The sequence below is a fragment of the Ascaphus truei genome, chromosome 6 (assembly GCF_040206685.1).
Source record: "Ascaphus truei isolate aAscTru1 chromosome 6, aAscTru1.hap1, whole genome shotgun sequence".
NCBI lineage: Eukaryota > Metazoa > Chordata > Amphibia > Anura > Ascaphidae > Ascaphus > Ascaphus truei.
Window position 1 is genome coordinate 67,948,899 of NC_134488.1, and position 16,858 is coordinate 67,965,756.

The following is a 16,858-nucleotide window of genomic DNA, read 5'->3' on the forward strand; positions in this document are numbered from 1 at the left end:
TCTTCTGGTGATCATCTCTTGATCATTTTTTGCAAATAAAATTAGAGTAAATAAGGATCCTGGTCCTGATGGCATGCACCTGAGAGTTCTTACGGAGCAAAGTTCAGTAATAGCCAAACCGTTATATATTTGACATTCAAGGACTCCATTTCCACAGGCTCAGTACCACAAGATTGTCATAAAGCAGATCTGTGCCTATATTTATTGCGTGTTTGTGTGTGTGTGTGCATGCGTGCGTATGTATGTGTGTCTCGGTATGGGTGTTGGGGGAAATCTCCTGCAGGCATCTCACGCAGGCTCTCCCAGTGGTACAGTCTGGAGAAACCGGTGGTGAGTCTGTGCTCGGGGGGGGGGGGGGTAGAGGGTGGGAAGTCTCCCGAGTGGGGCGGTTTTGCGAGAGGGAGAGGGGTCTCCCAAGTGTGGTGGTTTTGGGGGCTGTGGGGGTCTTCCAAGTGTGGTGCTTGAGGGGGGTGGGATCTCACGCAAGCTCTTCCAGCAGCACAGTGCAGTCAGGAGGAGATGGTGATGAAGTCCCTGCGGGGGATGAGGCTGGAGTCAGCATCTCCCGTAAACTTTCCCAGCGGCACAGTGCAGTCAGGAGAAGCCGGTGATGAAGTCCCTGCGGGGGATGAGGCCGGAGTCTGGTTGGTCACAGAGATGCTGTGAGGAGGGGAGGTGGGTGATTGTGGCGGCATGTGCCTGTGTGGGGTGGGGGGGGAGACTCTGGTGAAGTTACTGTGGTGGTGTCTGCGCATGCGCTGTTGTGAGCTGCCAACACTTGCTACGGCCTCTTCTGCCAGTAGTGACGCCACTTCAAGGACTGCACTTCCGTCTCCATGTAGGCGATTTAATCCCAGGGAAATTTTCATTTGGTACTGTAGGTGCCACCATAGAAGTTTCACTTCAAAAATTGAGCTAGATCACAACCAGGGAATTACAGACTTGTGACCATGATATCCATAGTGGGGAAGCTACTTGAAAGTTTAGTATGGGATAATATTCAGGAATAACTAATGGATAACAAAATTATTAGTAATAGTCAGCATGGATTTATGAAGGATAGGTCGTGCCAAACAAACCTTATTAGTTTCTTTGAGGGAAGTAGAAATGTAGACCATGGTAATGCAGTTGATGTGGTCTACTTAGATTTTACAAAGTCTTTTGAAACGGTTCCACATAAGAGCTTAGTGTACAAAATAAAGGATATTGGACTCAGTCAAAATATTTGAAATTGGATTAAAACTGGTTAAGGATAGACAACAGAGAATTGTCATAAATTGAAAGTTTTCAGGTTGGGCTAAAGTTGTGAGTGGAGTACCTCAAGGATCGGTACTGGGACCCTGCTTTTTAATTTGTTTATTAATGACCTTGAGGTAAGCACAGAGAGCAAAGTCCCCGTATTTGCTGATGACACTAAATTGTGTAAGGTAGTAATATCAGAGCAGGATGTAATTTCTTTCTAGAACGACTTGGATAGACTGGAAGCGTGGGCAAATAAGATCTTATTGTGCATTAAACGGGGAATGGATGGAAGGGAAGTAAACATAATTATGCCCCTCTATAAAGCATGAGTAAGACCACACCTTGAATGTGGAGTACAGTTTTGGGCACCTCTCCATAAAAAATACATTATGGAACTAGAAAAAGTGCAGAGAAAAGCAACCAAATTAATAAAGGGGATGGAAATTCTGATTTATGAGAAGAGGCTAGCTAATTTAGATTTGTTTACATTAGAAAAGAGGCGTCTAAGAGTATATAATAACTATATACAAATATATTTGAAGACAATACAATGAGCTTTCAAAAGAACTATTCATCCCAAGGGCAGCACAAACGCCACAGGGTTATACCTTAAGGTTGGAGGAAAGGAGATTTCACCAGCATCAAAGGAAAGGATTCTTTGCAGTAAGAGCAGTTCAAATGTGGAATTCATTACCCATTTATTTATAAAAATGTTTTACCAGGAAGTGATTCATTGAGGTTTACCTCTCGTTATTAAGTACAGTATGCCCTGAGTTACCCAGAATCTGATGACAATAGATACAGTAGGTACTGTATCTTCAAAAAAAAGATTAGCTATCTTTTTAGAAAGGAAAAAGATATACGAAATAAGTAAACATGGGAAGGATGTTGATCCAGGGACAACTCTGATTGCCATTATCGGAGTCAGGAAGGAATTTATTTTTCGCCTTATGAGATGTCATTGGACAATGTTTCACTGGGTTTTTTTTGTTTGCCTTCCTCTGGATAAAAATACTGTAAATACAGTACAAATATAGGATAAGTAATTGTCGTCTCAATTTAGCATAGGTTGAACTTTATGGACATATGTCTTTTTTCAACCTCAAGTACTATGTAACTCTGTAACTATGTATTATATATTTTTCATTAATTGCCATAATCTATTATTCACCCTTTGTTCACTACTATTTTCTCTTTCACTATGTCCTCTTTGATTTTAGTCATTAGAATCTATATTTGAATTTAGCACAGATATTTGTGGTTTCTTTTTGCCGTATTGACGTTGGTACCAGCAGAAAGTCTAGTTTTCTAGAGGATGGTCAGACAGCCACCCCCAACAGAGAACTCGGGGGGGGGGAGTGTGTGTGTGTGTGTGTGTGTGTGTGTGTGTGTGTGTGTGTGTGTGTGTGTGTGTGTGTGTGTGTGTGTGTGTGTGTGTGTGTGTGATACCTTCTGGAGAAATCACATGACTGCAAATGCCAGAAGTTCTGTAAAAGTTAAAGGATTAGTCCCTTATTGTGCAAAAATGAACAACCAGCAGTGACATGTTAAGCTGCCTAAATGGAGGCGTTACTCTGAATCAAAGTATAAGTATATTTATATTTTTTTAAATTGTATATACATTTTTATGCAGCTACAGTATATCAGGGGGATACAGAAAAAAGAAGGGGACTGGGGGTCAAGTACAATTACTTTTTTAATCATTTGTTCAACTTTTATGGTCTACATATGAACCAAACACTTTGGGGAGCTTTCCCAATCTTAACCTAATCTCTTTTATGCAAATACATTCTGAAACCGCGCTTTTTTTTCTTCTGTAGTTTGGTTTCAGCGGATTATGCTGCCACAATTAACCAAAGAGATGCCGAAGAACAATAACTACCAGGTAAGAATAGAGCCCGACACTGAGAAAATAGAAATATTTTTGTTTCTCCGGAAGCAAATAGGTAAAAATGTTACTTTCAAGGTGATTAAATCATTCTAAGGAAACCAATGGCTAAAATACGTGGTTAAAAAAAAATTGAGTGCTCGTATAGGGTTTTAGTAACTTTTAAAGAACTGTGATCCTAAATCAGGATCAAACCTCGCTGCCCTAAAAAAAAAAATGCCATATACTGAATATTGGAGTCACAACTCTCCCTTATGGGAAACAGGTTCACAATCTCAGTAATTATCTTTAATCTCTACACAGTAATCTCTGTGGCTGCATTTCCAATTTTTTGCTCTTTATTCTTTTCACAAAACAGAACGGCACAAGTTTTGTTTTCTTCAAACAAGTGCGGCCACCCGAAAACTTCAACTGTGAAATTAATTGGTTTTTGGATCTAGAGGGGGGGGTGGGGAAAGAAAAGTCGCTGCTTGTTTGTAGGCTTGAAGTCATCAAAGGGATAAAAAGCTCCCTGTTCCATTCCCACTGCCGCTAACTCTGAAGCCTGTTTTCTATTACAATAGTCAACATGCTTACAGGCAACAAGGAAGGATTAGCAGCATCTCTGTCTGTCTGGCAGCTGTTGGCTGGTGCTCTATAGTGATGCTGAGTATCTTTCAAAGGTGCGAGTTGACATCTTCACCACCATTGGCATCAAAGGGGTTAAGGGGGTGTCGGAATGCCCTCACAGTTTTCCAAAACGAGTAGTAATGATTTCCCCATGTTTGCATCTTTAACCTCTCCGCAAAACCCCTCTGGCAGCAAGAGGGTTAAAATCAGGCTAAACGTGTCATATAAAAGGTGATCTAAAAAAAAAATGTCTGGTTTAGGAAAGGATCTGGCGATTCTTTCGTTTTAATGTTTGGCTGCTGCAGCAGGGATAATGTGGCTGCTATTTCCTCTCCCAGAATCCTCTTGTGGCAAAAGCAAACAATGAAATGGGCACTCTAACACAGTGGTTCCCAACATTTCTTACACTGAGCATGCCCTGATAGAAAATATTTATTCCGCGAATCCCAAATGTATAAATATTTTTGCCGAGTCATCTGACTATCGCTAACAGAACTGTGTGATCGATCCCTGGCATTATAGTGTCCTGAGCCTGCTGGGGGGAACATGCTTAATAAGGCCCCAAACTGCACCTCAGTGTGAGCAGGCAGCATGGGGCGTGGGGGGGTGTAGCTGTCAATTATTGCGAGAGCTTCCAAAGTCATGCCCCACAATGCTTTGCCACTGTAGTTGCAAAGCATTGTGGGGAGCGACTATAGAACTTATTGTGAGAGCTAAACAATCCACACTAAGGTGCAGTTTTGGGGTCTTACTAAGTGCGCAGTCCCCACACGGGCCCAGGAACCCAGTATACTGCCTGGGATCCCCCATTACATATTTTATTTGACAAAAGTTGGAGACACCCCACAAACTTCATGTTTAGAATCGCTACTCTAACAGGTACAGAGTGAGTAGAGATATGCAAAAGTTTCACACGAGGTTGCAAACCATGCAAAATTTGCCCTTTTTGAGTCGTGAAAAAAAGCAGTAACTGAGTCAGATTTTTCAAGTGATTCGCTAAGCATTAAGTCAGCGGAGCGCAATCTTTTTTACTTGCGCCCCCCTGCCGGCTCTTCCTCTCTCTTCACGCCTCCCCCCCCTTTTACATTGGCTCCGGCGTCAGCGTCATGACATCACATGACCTCGCGGCGTCATTTGATGCCACGTTGCCATGGCGACGCATCTCCAGGAGCAAGGTAAGTGCAGTTTACAGACGCCTTTGCCGCTTCCCCGGCACTTAATTTAAGTGCCTTTGGGAAGCCCGCGGAGCCTCTGTAAACCCTGCGCCCCCTGCAGACAATCTCGTGCCCCCCCAGTCTGCGCACCGCTGCATTAAGTCATCGTGAATTGTCATTTTTCTTAATATGCTGAGTAGTATATTTCTCTAAAACAGCTACATTTTCTTAATGAATATAAATAGGACGCACACACCATGTTTAACTGTCTGTAGATATTCTGCTGAAATGTTACTAATTTGGAGACATTAGCCCTTTGAGGCAAAACGTTGGGGAGGGAATCGAATTTGGTGGGGAAAAAAAACTCTTAAAACTTTGCGCATGCATTTTGGACAGCTTGGCACATTACTAATCCCTATGAGCGGAACAGGCAAAGCCCCCAGTCTTCACATGCCTTATCTTTATTGATGTAAGAGGTCCACGGTGGCTTACCCTATTCAGAGGCCCTGATGGAAAAGGAAATGTCATAAAAAAAGCTTTTTTTGCAAACTAACAGGGGTTGCACCACTAATTCATAAGATTTCCAATTAACATTCATGAAACTGTATATTTATTTATTTATAAAATATTTTACCAGGAAGTAATACATTGAGAGTTACCTCTCGTTTTCAAGTATGTCCTGGGTATAAGCAATGTACAAAACCGAGCAGCCTTTCTTGAATTAATTCTCACCTACACATTTGGTCAGTGATTTCTAATGCCACATTGTAAGTGCTCATTTGCATTTCATTGCCCAGAATCCTTTGCTTCAGTGGAAGCACGTTATGCTGTGCAATTATAGGGCCAGGAAGATTTGTAGACCTGTCTCAAACATGTGAATCAGCTCATAAGTACTTTTTTCTTCCCATAGAGAACTTTTCTCCCAATGGGACTTAAAGCGCTTTACAATGACAGTATAGTGCGCGGTACGTAGCACATAGGAGCTCTTTACCACTGCTGCACGGTGGAAGGCTATTGTCACTTTTGTGCCCACTATAACTTACTTGTTTACCTGCTCAACGATTTCTCACATTTCTAACTTTTAAGATAAAATTAAAAAAAACAATTCTTAAATGTAACCCTCCCTGCCCGGCTCCTAGGGAGATTACATCGTTGTGCAATGGTTGGCTACTCGGCATGGGTTACCTTGACTCAGGGTGCTTGATTCAGGTGGCAGAGCGATGGGTAGCAAGGATATATAATAATGGGTGCCAGGAACGTTTGGCAGTACAAATGTCTTTTATTGGTGTTCCAAAGCACAGGGACCACTCATACCCTCATTGACAACGTTGTACTGTGATTTTTATAACAGAGATACATGAATACTGTGGTTCCATTAGTGCCCACTCTTAACACTCAAATGGAGGTAAATTGACTTAGTTGCTATTGTGGGACCCGGCCCCCCTTTGTTGCTTCGGGTTCATCGGTATTACCCCGGTTACACAAGGTCCATATGGGAGTCCTGGTTAGTCTCTCTCAACTGACCCGCTATCTTTAGGGAACTGCCACTTCCATACAGACTGATGAGGAATATTAATGCAGATCCGCTGACAGCCGGGAGTCTTCTTTCCTAAGCCCCTCTGTGTTATGCCGTTTTCCAGACTCTTAGATATTTAGGACTCCATTAGCCTTCTACTGGGATCCTAACTTAAAGGGACACTGTCCCTATCTACAACATAATGAAGCAGGGGAGTCTGGTCTGTGCTATCACTTTATGAACATCCCTATCTAATCTCCCCGAGGCATCTCATCTCTTGTCCTCAGGGAACTTGACTTCTACACCCTTCCCCCTATCTTATATATCCCATTTAAGATCAGCACCCCCATGGTAACAATGTGGGTCCCAGCACACACTATCTTGCTATTAACTCCTCACAGTAACCTGGTAACCCCATGGGGGGGAAAGGAAGGGGGGTGTAACAAAGAAAAATTAACATTTTATCAATGTTTTAAAAATGTATGTATTAGACTCTTTGATTTTAGCCACGATTTTAAAGTGATGCCTTTTGATAATTTGGTTAAAGATAGGGGAGTCCCACCGGGAGAGATCTTTCGCTATCTCCAATTAAAAACCTTTTATACTAAAGTCAATCCCACTAGTCCTGTTTCTCTGTTTGAGAGACTTTGCCTGGGAGCAGACTCCCATGAGAGGCTGATTTCGAAACTACAGTATACGGCCAATTTTCCCTACCAAGACCAAGTTAAAATTAAATTTATGGAGAAGTGGGAAGCCGACCTGGGTGAGGAATTGGAGGATGAGGTTTGGGAGGATATTTTCGAAGTGGTAGCCAAAAGCTCAATCTGTTCAACCATCCGGGAAAATGCGTATAAAGTAATGACCCGATGGTACAATACTCCCGAAAATATAGCTAAATATGTCCCAGGCTACTCCCTTATGTGTCCTAAAGGTTGTGGTGGGGTGGCCTCTTTTCTGCATATGTGGTGGTCATGCCCCCGTGTGCAGGCTCTATGGAGGCAGGTGAGATCCTGGATCGGCCAGATCATGGGCTCGGACATCCCCCTAGATCCGTGGCTGTTTCTACTAAACAAACCACTTCAGGGCCACACTAGAGCAGAGAACAAGCTAATAACCCATATTAACCCGGCACGTTTCTGAATGATACATACGACAACTACCAGAAAGTATTGTCATGAGAGAGAGGATTTGGCCCAGGATTAAAGGGGTTACACCCCATTTGGCCACCCTCTACTCTCACCTGGGAAGCAAGGGGTTAACTGGACTGGGTTCCAGTAATGTGTTTTTGCCTTGCTTCAGCCATCCAACTGTTTATTCCCCTGTATAAATGTATTGTTTCTGTGCCAGTGTCTGCACCTCACACACACTGGGGCTTAAGGGGTTAATGAGCTACAGTTTAGGAAAATACAAATATGTGTGGTGTCTTTTCAGAAATATCTGGGCTTCAAAAGGCTTGATTGAAGTTGGGTGTGAAAAGTACAGAGGGGGTTTAGTTTACAGTATGTTAATACCGAATTGGCAGACCAAGGGTATATTGCTGGTAGAGACAGCTAGGCCCATGTCTGGAGCATTGGGTGTGAAATCTAGCACCTGTGACAAATGTTCTCTACACACGAGTCCCTGCTTCAAAGGATTTATTGACTAGGGGTTATGGGGGCCAGGAGTGCGGTTACCCAAGGAGATATCAGAATGAGTGACCTTATTAAATATAAGAATATTATGAGATGTCCTCGGCTGAACGTGCTAAAAGCTACATATGTGTATTCGTGGGACTGATTCGCACATAAGGATTACAGACACATGATGTCTAGCAGGTACTAAGAGACAGATATTAATATCTCTCTTAATTTTAGTATTACACAGTAATATTTAGTCTTATTGGGAGCGTCATGCGTGCCGGAATGTATTAATATGTCTCGCGTGCCAGTAAGTATAACTGAACTGAAGTTATGAAGTTATTTAGATAGGAAAAGCAGTTTTTAAACGTTCTTGGGTGGGAGGAGTTTTACTCTGAGGTAAGCCTGTCAACATCCCCACTGATTTATGAGAGGGGCTGGGTTTAGGTTGTGTTCAATGGGAAATAATTGTATATAAACAAGGCCCAGCCTATGGCTATTGTCTTTCGTGTCATTCTGAGATTGCTGTATGAACTGCTAATCAAGATTCGTGATTATTTCATAATTCCAACTTTAAGTAAGTGCATATTTTGTCTGTTATTTGTATAATCTCGTGTGTTCACCTTTTTCAAGGAATAAATTATATTTTATCATATCTAAGCCTCGTTCAGTTCAACCCAGTTATATTTTTGGTGTGCATTATTAATAGCCTGTCACAAAGTTACCGTCACAGGTATGGCTACCCTGGATAATGTTCATAGGCAGCCGAAATGTAACCCAAAACTCCCTCAGCCTGTAATATAGTAAAACCACCCCCACTCTATGACCAGAGGGTACATCTGGTTGCCTCCCCCGGCCCACTTCTATATTCTACCTTACGAAATCTATGTCTCTCATCACCAACCCGGTTTACCCAGAGACAGACCCCATAAAGGATAAAGGGGCTGCCCCAGATCCCCTCTTGTAAAAAACAAAGTATGTTATGTTATTTCGAAGTGCTATTGAAGCCTCGCCAAATTGCTGTTCCCTCCCCTACCCTCCCCCCCTTTTCATTTTTGTATCAAACCCTGATAACCTATTTAATCATGTTATATTTCTGTATATTTCTGCCTTGCTACCCAATAAAAAAAATTTAAGTTTGAAAAAATAAATAAATGTATGTATATGTTTATATAGCGTCACCATAGTCCACAGCGCTGTACAGAGTATAAAATACAGACAATACAGAGAGATAACATAGTTGCCCAAGTGTGGTAAACCAAGAATTAGGGAGCCCCTGTCCTACAAAACGTACATGAGAATTCCTTTTTTTACCCTTAAATCAAACCCCTCTATATTATTTCCCCCCGCGATTGTCATATGACAAGTCGTGGTGCTATTTTAGGTAGAGCATCAGAGGCTATAATTACGGGGCTGTGATTCCCAGCCCCTTGTTTTACAGCCCTGTGTTTCTCCAGGCGTAGCATGTTCATCCTTTTCCGGAACGCCATTGCTTACTGCTGCTTTCACTCGGCTTTTTCTGACCAAGGTAACGGAATTTCAGGAATCATTATATTTCTTACTAATGCCCCGTGTGAAGTTCACACTGCAGATTGCAACATTGTAGCTGTTTTTAATATATTTTTGACCTACAAAGGATGCTACAATATAAGACAGCGGATCACGACCCTACCCTCTAGGCAGCTCTATTAGTAGTTATTATTGTGAGCTAGAGGGCAGGTTATGAAGAAAGATTGAAGGCAGATTATGGTTACATTAGGAGCTCTTGTGACTCTGTGCACATTATGCATGGACACATTTATGCTTGTTTTATTGCCACACAAAACATGCGGGAAAAGGATAGTAAGAACACTAAAATGTATTATTTCTAATTAGAATATATCCATTAAGTAACTCCTTTCTTATTCCTCCTGTGGCTCCATATAACCACTCCCTTTAACTCCTCCCCTACCCTTTCTGTTGCTCTATACAACTCATCACTATAACTTCTCATATAGCTCCATATGGCTGTTGCCTATAACTCCTGCTACTGCTCCATATACCCATTCTCTACAACACCTCCTATTGCTCCAAATAACATCTCCCTATCTCCATATTGATTCATATAAACAGTCACTATTACTTCTATTTCTCCATAAAACCGTGCCCTATGCCTCTGCCCAGGGCAAAGCAGTGCACTGGGCCCTGCCTAAACAACCACTCACAGGAATAAAAATGTAAATTATCAATAAAATAAACTTATATTTATTGGTACCTCCAGCAAAACCGTTAATTGCCTCCCGCGAATCTGTTACAATATTCTGCTTCCATAACATTGCAAGCAATAAAAACAGTAAAAATTAATCTCGCGAATGCAGACATGCCAACTCTCTGCTACGAGGCATCATTTTTCTCCTTCTACCGAGTTAGCGGGAGATTTGAATGTTGAGGCGGGTGATCGGAAAATTAGTGTTAAATTCTGGTCTGTGCATAGATTAGCATAAGGCCCCTATGCTCGTGGGGCCCCGGGCAACTGCCCAGCGTGCCCATGCGTTAAGACGGCACTGCCTCTGCCTTTTACTCCATATAACTGCTCCCTATAATTCCCCATATTGCTCCATATAATTCCTCCTATTGTCCCATAGAACTGTTTCTTATAACTCCTCATATTGCTCCATATAACCTCTCCCTATAACTCCTTCTATAGCCTCATATAACCTCTCCCACACTGTGTTGCCAAGGGGATACTGACATCACAGGAGAGTATATAGGAGAGAAGGCTCTGGACTTTAGGTTCCTGGAGAACAAGAGGAGAGGAGCCTTAGGGAGTGTAAATAGGGATTATGTTCCTGAAGTAATAGGAGAGATCAGGTCGCCCTTGTTTGTTATTATTATTATTATTATCATTTATTTGTGAAGGGCCAACATATTACACAGTGTGGTACAATGGGGTACAGAGTTATGTATGTAACTCCTCCTTTTTAGCCCTCAGACTTATGACTATTGCTGAGGTGGGGGCGTGAGTCTCTAGCAATAACTTAATGAGCCACACATGGTCTGCGGTCAGACGGCGGGAAGAATACAGACACAGTATATGGATGTTACACTTTGTTTATAGTACCCTTAATAACTAGGCAACCTGTGATCCTCAGCAGAGGATCATCACCACATACAACATACAGCAATAATACAATTCCACATAACGCTGTGTAGGTGTAAGTCACTGTCAGTGGGGTATTAGCCACCGAATCCTGGGTATGTTGGCTTGTGATGATGCCGGCACACTGTGGGAGTTCGTTGTGTACTAACTCTTGCAGGCCTGTACTTTGGAAAGGGTGCTTCAGTACCACTATACTTTATTGCCGTTGAGGGACCCCTCTGATGGCTCTTGAACTCTCGTTCACGTTCCGACTTTAACACTCGGCTCTTGCTGTCATGTGCACACTCTATATTCCTTGACTGAACCTGATAGTCCCCCCTTTTTAAAGGCTCTTATAGTCCCCCCTCCTTCCACTGCCGTTATTATTGGCAGCTCTCATGTCCATTACAGTTACATGTCCAGAGTGTGAGTTTGTGGAGCTCATCACACAGTGGGATACATGTATATTACAAACACATAAACCGTTACATACAGGTGAGGTAAAAATGCACAAACAGAAGCAAAGAGGTAATGAGGGCCGTGCTCGTGAGAGCTTACAGTCTAGAGGGAATGAGGGACAATGATGAAACAAGGAGTCGAAGTGGAGCGGTGAATGAGGTAGATAAGTATAGCAGCAGCATTTTGGATGGATTGGAGTTGAGAGAGCCGGATAAGGGAAATGCCAACTGAGAAGGTTGCAGTATTCGAGGCGGGACATTAGAGTGAGTGGATAAGAAATTGAATTGCATCACGAGTGAGAAAAGAGCATATCATGGTAATATTTCGTACAGTAGGTGGAGAAGGCAGGACTTCGTGAGGGACTGAATGTGAGGAATGAAGGAGAGATCAGAGTCAAGGGTGACCCCTAGACAGCGAGCTTGAGGTCCTGAGGAGATTGTGGTGTTATTGACAGAGGGACAGTGTTGGTGTGGCAGTGGAAGGGGGAAAGAGTATTAATTCTGTTTTGGACATGTTTAGCTTCAAGTAGTGGTGAGACATCGAGGAGGAGATTGCAGAGAGACAGACATGGGACAGGAGAGAGAGGGGAGAGGTCAGGGGAGGAGAGAGAATTAGGTGTCATCAGCATAAAGATTATACTGAAAGCCAAAAGATTGTATTAGTTCTCCAAGAGAAGGAGGTGTAGAGTGAGAAGAGCAGAGGGCCAAGGACAGAGCCTTTTGGGACTCTAACAGAAAGGGGGAGTGAGGATGAGGAGACACCAGAGAAGGAGCAGTATGATAGGTAGGACGTGAGCTGAGAGAAGGCTGCATTGCAGAGGCCAATGGAGTGGAGAATATTTAGGAGAAGGGGTGACCAACCGTGTCTAAGGCATCAGAGAGATGCAAGAGAATTAGTATGGGGAAATGACCCTTAGATTTAGCTGTATGTCATTGGTCATTTTTGTTAGTGCTGTCTCGGTGGAATGTAAAAGATGGAAACCAGATTGTAAAGAGTCAAGCAGGGAGTTGGAGGAGATAAAATGAGTCAGGTGGTTGTACACAGGTCACTCAAGTAGCTTGGAGGCAAATGAGATTAGTGAGAGAGGGTGGTAGTTAGAGGGGGAGAATGAGTCAAGTGAGGGTTTCTTGAGAATGGGTGTGATGAGTGCATGTTTGAAAGAAGATGGGAATAAGCCAATAAATTATGGGAATAATTTAGGCGAGACAGAGGTTAAAAAGGTGAGTTATGATGGGGCTTAGTGTGCCAGAGAGGGTGCGGAGGAGATGTGAGGGAATAAGATCAATGGGGCAGGAGGTAGCGTGATATGATGAGAGGAATATAGAGACCTCATCCTTGATCACAGTGGAAAATGAGACTTGAGCGAATTTAGGTGTGTAAGGGGAGATTGGTATTGTATGTGGAGCTATACATGAAGAGATATCATGTCTGATAGAATTAAACTTGTTTGTGAAGTAGGTGTTGAGGTCTCGGGATGTGATGGTGGAGGGGGATTTGGGTGTAGTCGGCGGAGATGGGAGTTAACGGTGTCAAATAGGCATTGAGGGTTGGAGGATAATGTTTGTATGAGTGAAGAGAAGTAGGTTTGCTCGGCAAGGGAGAGGGCAGTGTTGACCGGGATTTCCTCCATAAATGTTCTGCAGCGCGTGAAAACTTTTGGAGGTAGTGGTTGAAAGGTATATGCCATGGATCTGGCTTGGATTATCGGGGTGATGTGTGGTGGTGGGTACAGTCTAATCTAAGGCTGATGAGAGTATGCTGTTATATTACAGATAGGTGCAGTCCCCTTATAGTGAGGATCCCAATTAGATGTTCAACAGAAACATGCAAGCACCAAAGAGGGGGAAGACACATGCCACAGCTGACCATACACAGAGGGCTCCCGGGTGTCAGTGGGTCAGCTCTACAGGCGGTTCCACCTATGTATTCTACTTAACCAGTAAGGAAGTGGGAGTTTCCAATCTTGAATGGAGTATAGTCGTTACCTGCACAGAACCAGGCAAGATCCATTACTCCGAAGAGGTGCCCGGTCCATTAAAAGTAATTTAGCCAAGTATATGCACCTTCGAGTGTTAAAAGTGGACACTAAGGGAAGCACTGTGTCAATGAGTAACCAAGAGTATGTAAAGCAACGTACAACTATGTGTGTGTTGTCTCCCGTGCCTGGAGACCTGAATAACGTCTGAGTTGTACTATAAAAGTTCCTGGTGCCCATCATTTTCACCCTTGTAATCTCATCACACAGCTGTCTGAATCCAGTACCCTGAATTGAAGTAAACTATGCTGAGTAGCCAAATGCTGCGCATGGATGTAAGCTCACTAGCTCACTAGCTCACTAGGAGCCGGGCAGGGAGGGTTACACTACTTTAAAAGAAAAGGGGATTTTTCATTTCTATAGGCCTTTTTTTCAATCTCTAGAGTATCAACATTGTACAGACCTTTCTAAAACGAGGTCTGAAGATCTTTGCCCCAAGGTTTAACAGGTTTAGAATTCCAGGCCACAGTGCCACTACTTTTGTTTAATCTATTGTTGTTTTTAAAAAAAAAAAAAAAAAAAAGTCATTGGATAGGTTATATAGAAATACTGTGCATAATTATATTAACCGCCTTGTTGTTAAGATAAACCACACAAACATTTCCATCAGAGCTACAACGATGCAGGAATACGTGGCCTTACGTTCCAGAGAGGAAAGGAGACTGGAACACACTTCCCATACTGAGAATAGCCAAGAACAAAGCAATGCATGAGTCAGGCTTGGCTGTTTGCAGACTCCCTTTAATTCCAGTGTTTCTTTGCCCCCGGGGAAGGGGGGAGAAAGGAGTCAGAGAGGATGGAAGGAAAGGAGATAAACAGAGAGCGACGTATCAGCAATTTCTCATCTCCAGCATATTACTTTGAGCCTACGTGTGTTTGTCAATCTTGTAAAACACTATCTTTGGGCACAGGGAGAGAGAGAGACAAACACACAGCTCATATTGTAGGAGAAGATAAGAGATGCGTGATAACAACTCAGGAAATGCTGCTACACTCTACACTCTGATCCTTGTGGCTCAGAATGTACATGGCAGGGGAAGAAGAGAGGTGTGTATATGTATATACATATGTGTGCGTGCAAATATATATATATATATATATATATATATATATATATATTTGTGACAAGTACAGGACACTCACGTTAATGTTGTATCAGCTACCTAGGTGCTTCGATGTAGATTTCATGTGTATAAATATAGGAACACAACATGCACTCACAGGTCTTCATAAAGTGATAAAGTGTGTTATTGATGATTGACATTTCAGTCCAATTTTATCATTGATTTATGAAGACCTATGAGTACACGTTGCTTTCCTAGACACACACACGTGTGTATACATATATACATGAAATATACATCGAAGCACCTAAGTAGCTGATACAACATTAACTTGAGTGTCCCGTACTTGTTACAAATATATATATATTGGCACATGCACATATTTATATATATATATATATATATATATATAAAAGCAACTTTCTTAATTCCCATGCCCTCCTGGACCCTTTAGAATGTGGTTTTCATACAACTCACTCAACAGAGACTGTGCTCACTAAAGTAGCCAATGGTCTACATGAAGAAAATCCCATAGTAATTTTTCCTACTAATCCTGCTTGATCTCTCTGCTGCCTTCGATACCGTAGATCACTCTCATATTCTAAACTCCCTTGGTATCTGCAACAAAGCTATATCCTGGTTCTCATCATACCTCTCTCATCGCACATTCTCTGTCTCTGTTGCTAACATGTCTTCATCTTCATCATATATCTCATACGCTCGCAGACTTCATTCACTACAAATTTATGCTGTCCTGTTTTAACTCTGCTCTCTCTCAGTCTAAACAAACCTACTTTTCATCACTAATCAACACACACGTCTAACCCACGCCGACTCTTTTCTGTCTTTGACTCTCTTCTCAGACGACCCTCAGCTGCCTCCTCTTCTTCCTCCATCTCACCTCAGGATTTTGCTGACTTTTTTAAGGAAAAGGTGGAATCCATGCATCAGAACATCCCATCTGTTGCCTCCTCCCATCCCACAATGCTTCCCAACTCTCCTCCTGCCTTTCTTGACTCTTTTTCCGCTATCTCGGAGGAGGATATGTCACTGCCGCTCTCCTCTTCTCCCTCTACCACTTGCCCTCTTGATCCCATTCCCTCCCATCTCCTAAAACCTCTTGCTCCTTCTATAATCCCTATGCTCACACAGATCTTTAACTCTTCCCTCTACTCTGGTACCTTTCCATCCTCCTTCAAGGATGCAACCGTTATACCATTACTCAAAAACAGCAAGCTTGACCCTACCTGCCCTTCTATCGACCTGTCTTCCTCCTGCCTTTTGCCTCCAAACTCCTTGAACGTCTTGTATTCTCTCGATTGCTACACTTTCTCAACACCTATTCTCTTCTAGACCCTCTACAATCTGGCTTCCGCACTGGTCACTCTACTGAAACAGCCCTCACTAAAATAACTGACGACCTCCATGCTGCCAAAGACAGAGGTCATTACACTCTGCTCATATTACTCGACCTCTCTGCAGCATTCGACACCGTGGACCACCCTCTTCTCCTTCACATTCTCCATACTCTTGGTATTCGGAATAAAGCTCTATCCTGGATCTCCTCTTACCTCTCCCATCGTACTTTCAGTGTCTCTTTTGCTAACACCTCCTCCTCTATTGATCTCTCTGTGGGGGTACCCCAGGGCTCTGTCCTGGGACCCCTTCTCTTTTCTCTTTACACACTCTCTCTAGGTGACCTAATCACATCTTTTGGGTTTAAATATCACCTCTATGCTGATGACACACAAATTTACCTTTCAACTCCTGACCTTACACCTGCTATACAGACCAAAGTTTCTGAATGCCTCTCTGGAATATCATCCTGGATGGCCATCTGCCGACAAACTTAACATGGCAAAAACAGAGCTCCTTATACTTCCTCCCAAACCTGGCCCTACTACCTCCTTCCACATTACTATTGGAAATACGATCATTCACCCAGTAGCTCAAGCACGCTGCCTAGGGGTTACACTTGATTCCTCTCTCTCATTCTCCTCTCATATTCAAAACATTTCTAAAACCTGTCGCTTTTTCCTCCGCAATATAACTAAGATACGCCCTTTCCTCTGTTGCTCGACTGCTAAAACTCTGACTCAGGCCCTCATTCTCTCACGTCTCGATTACTGCAACCTCCTGCTGTCCGGCCTTCCTGCC

At 42.8% G+C, this 16,858-nt stretch overlaps 1 protein-coding gene and 1 long non-coding RNA gene across 2 annotated transcripts in view; one reads left to right on the forward strand and one right to left on the reverse strand.

Annotated features, from left to right (window-relative positions):
* GRIK3 (glutamate ionotropic receptor kainate type subunit 3) overlaps window positions 1-16,858 on the reverse strand; it is a 314,294-nt gene that overhangs the window by 197,098 nt on the left and 100,338 nt on the right. The window lies entirely within an intron of this gene.
* LOC142496480 (uncharacterized) overlaps window positions 9,473-16,858 on the forward strand; it is a 45,718-nt gene continuing 38,332 nt past the window's right edge. The window contains exon 1 of the long non-coding RNA XR_012802004.1: window positions 9,473-9,553. This is a non-coding gene — a long non-coding RNA (uncharacterized LOC142496480). The remainder of the gene's footprint in view (window positions 9,554-16,858) is intronic.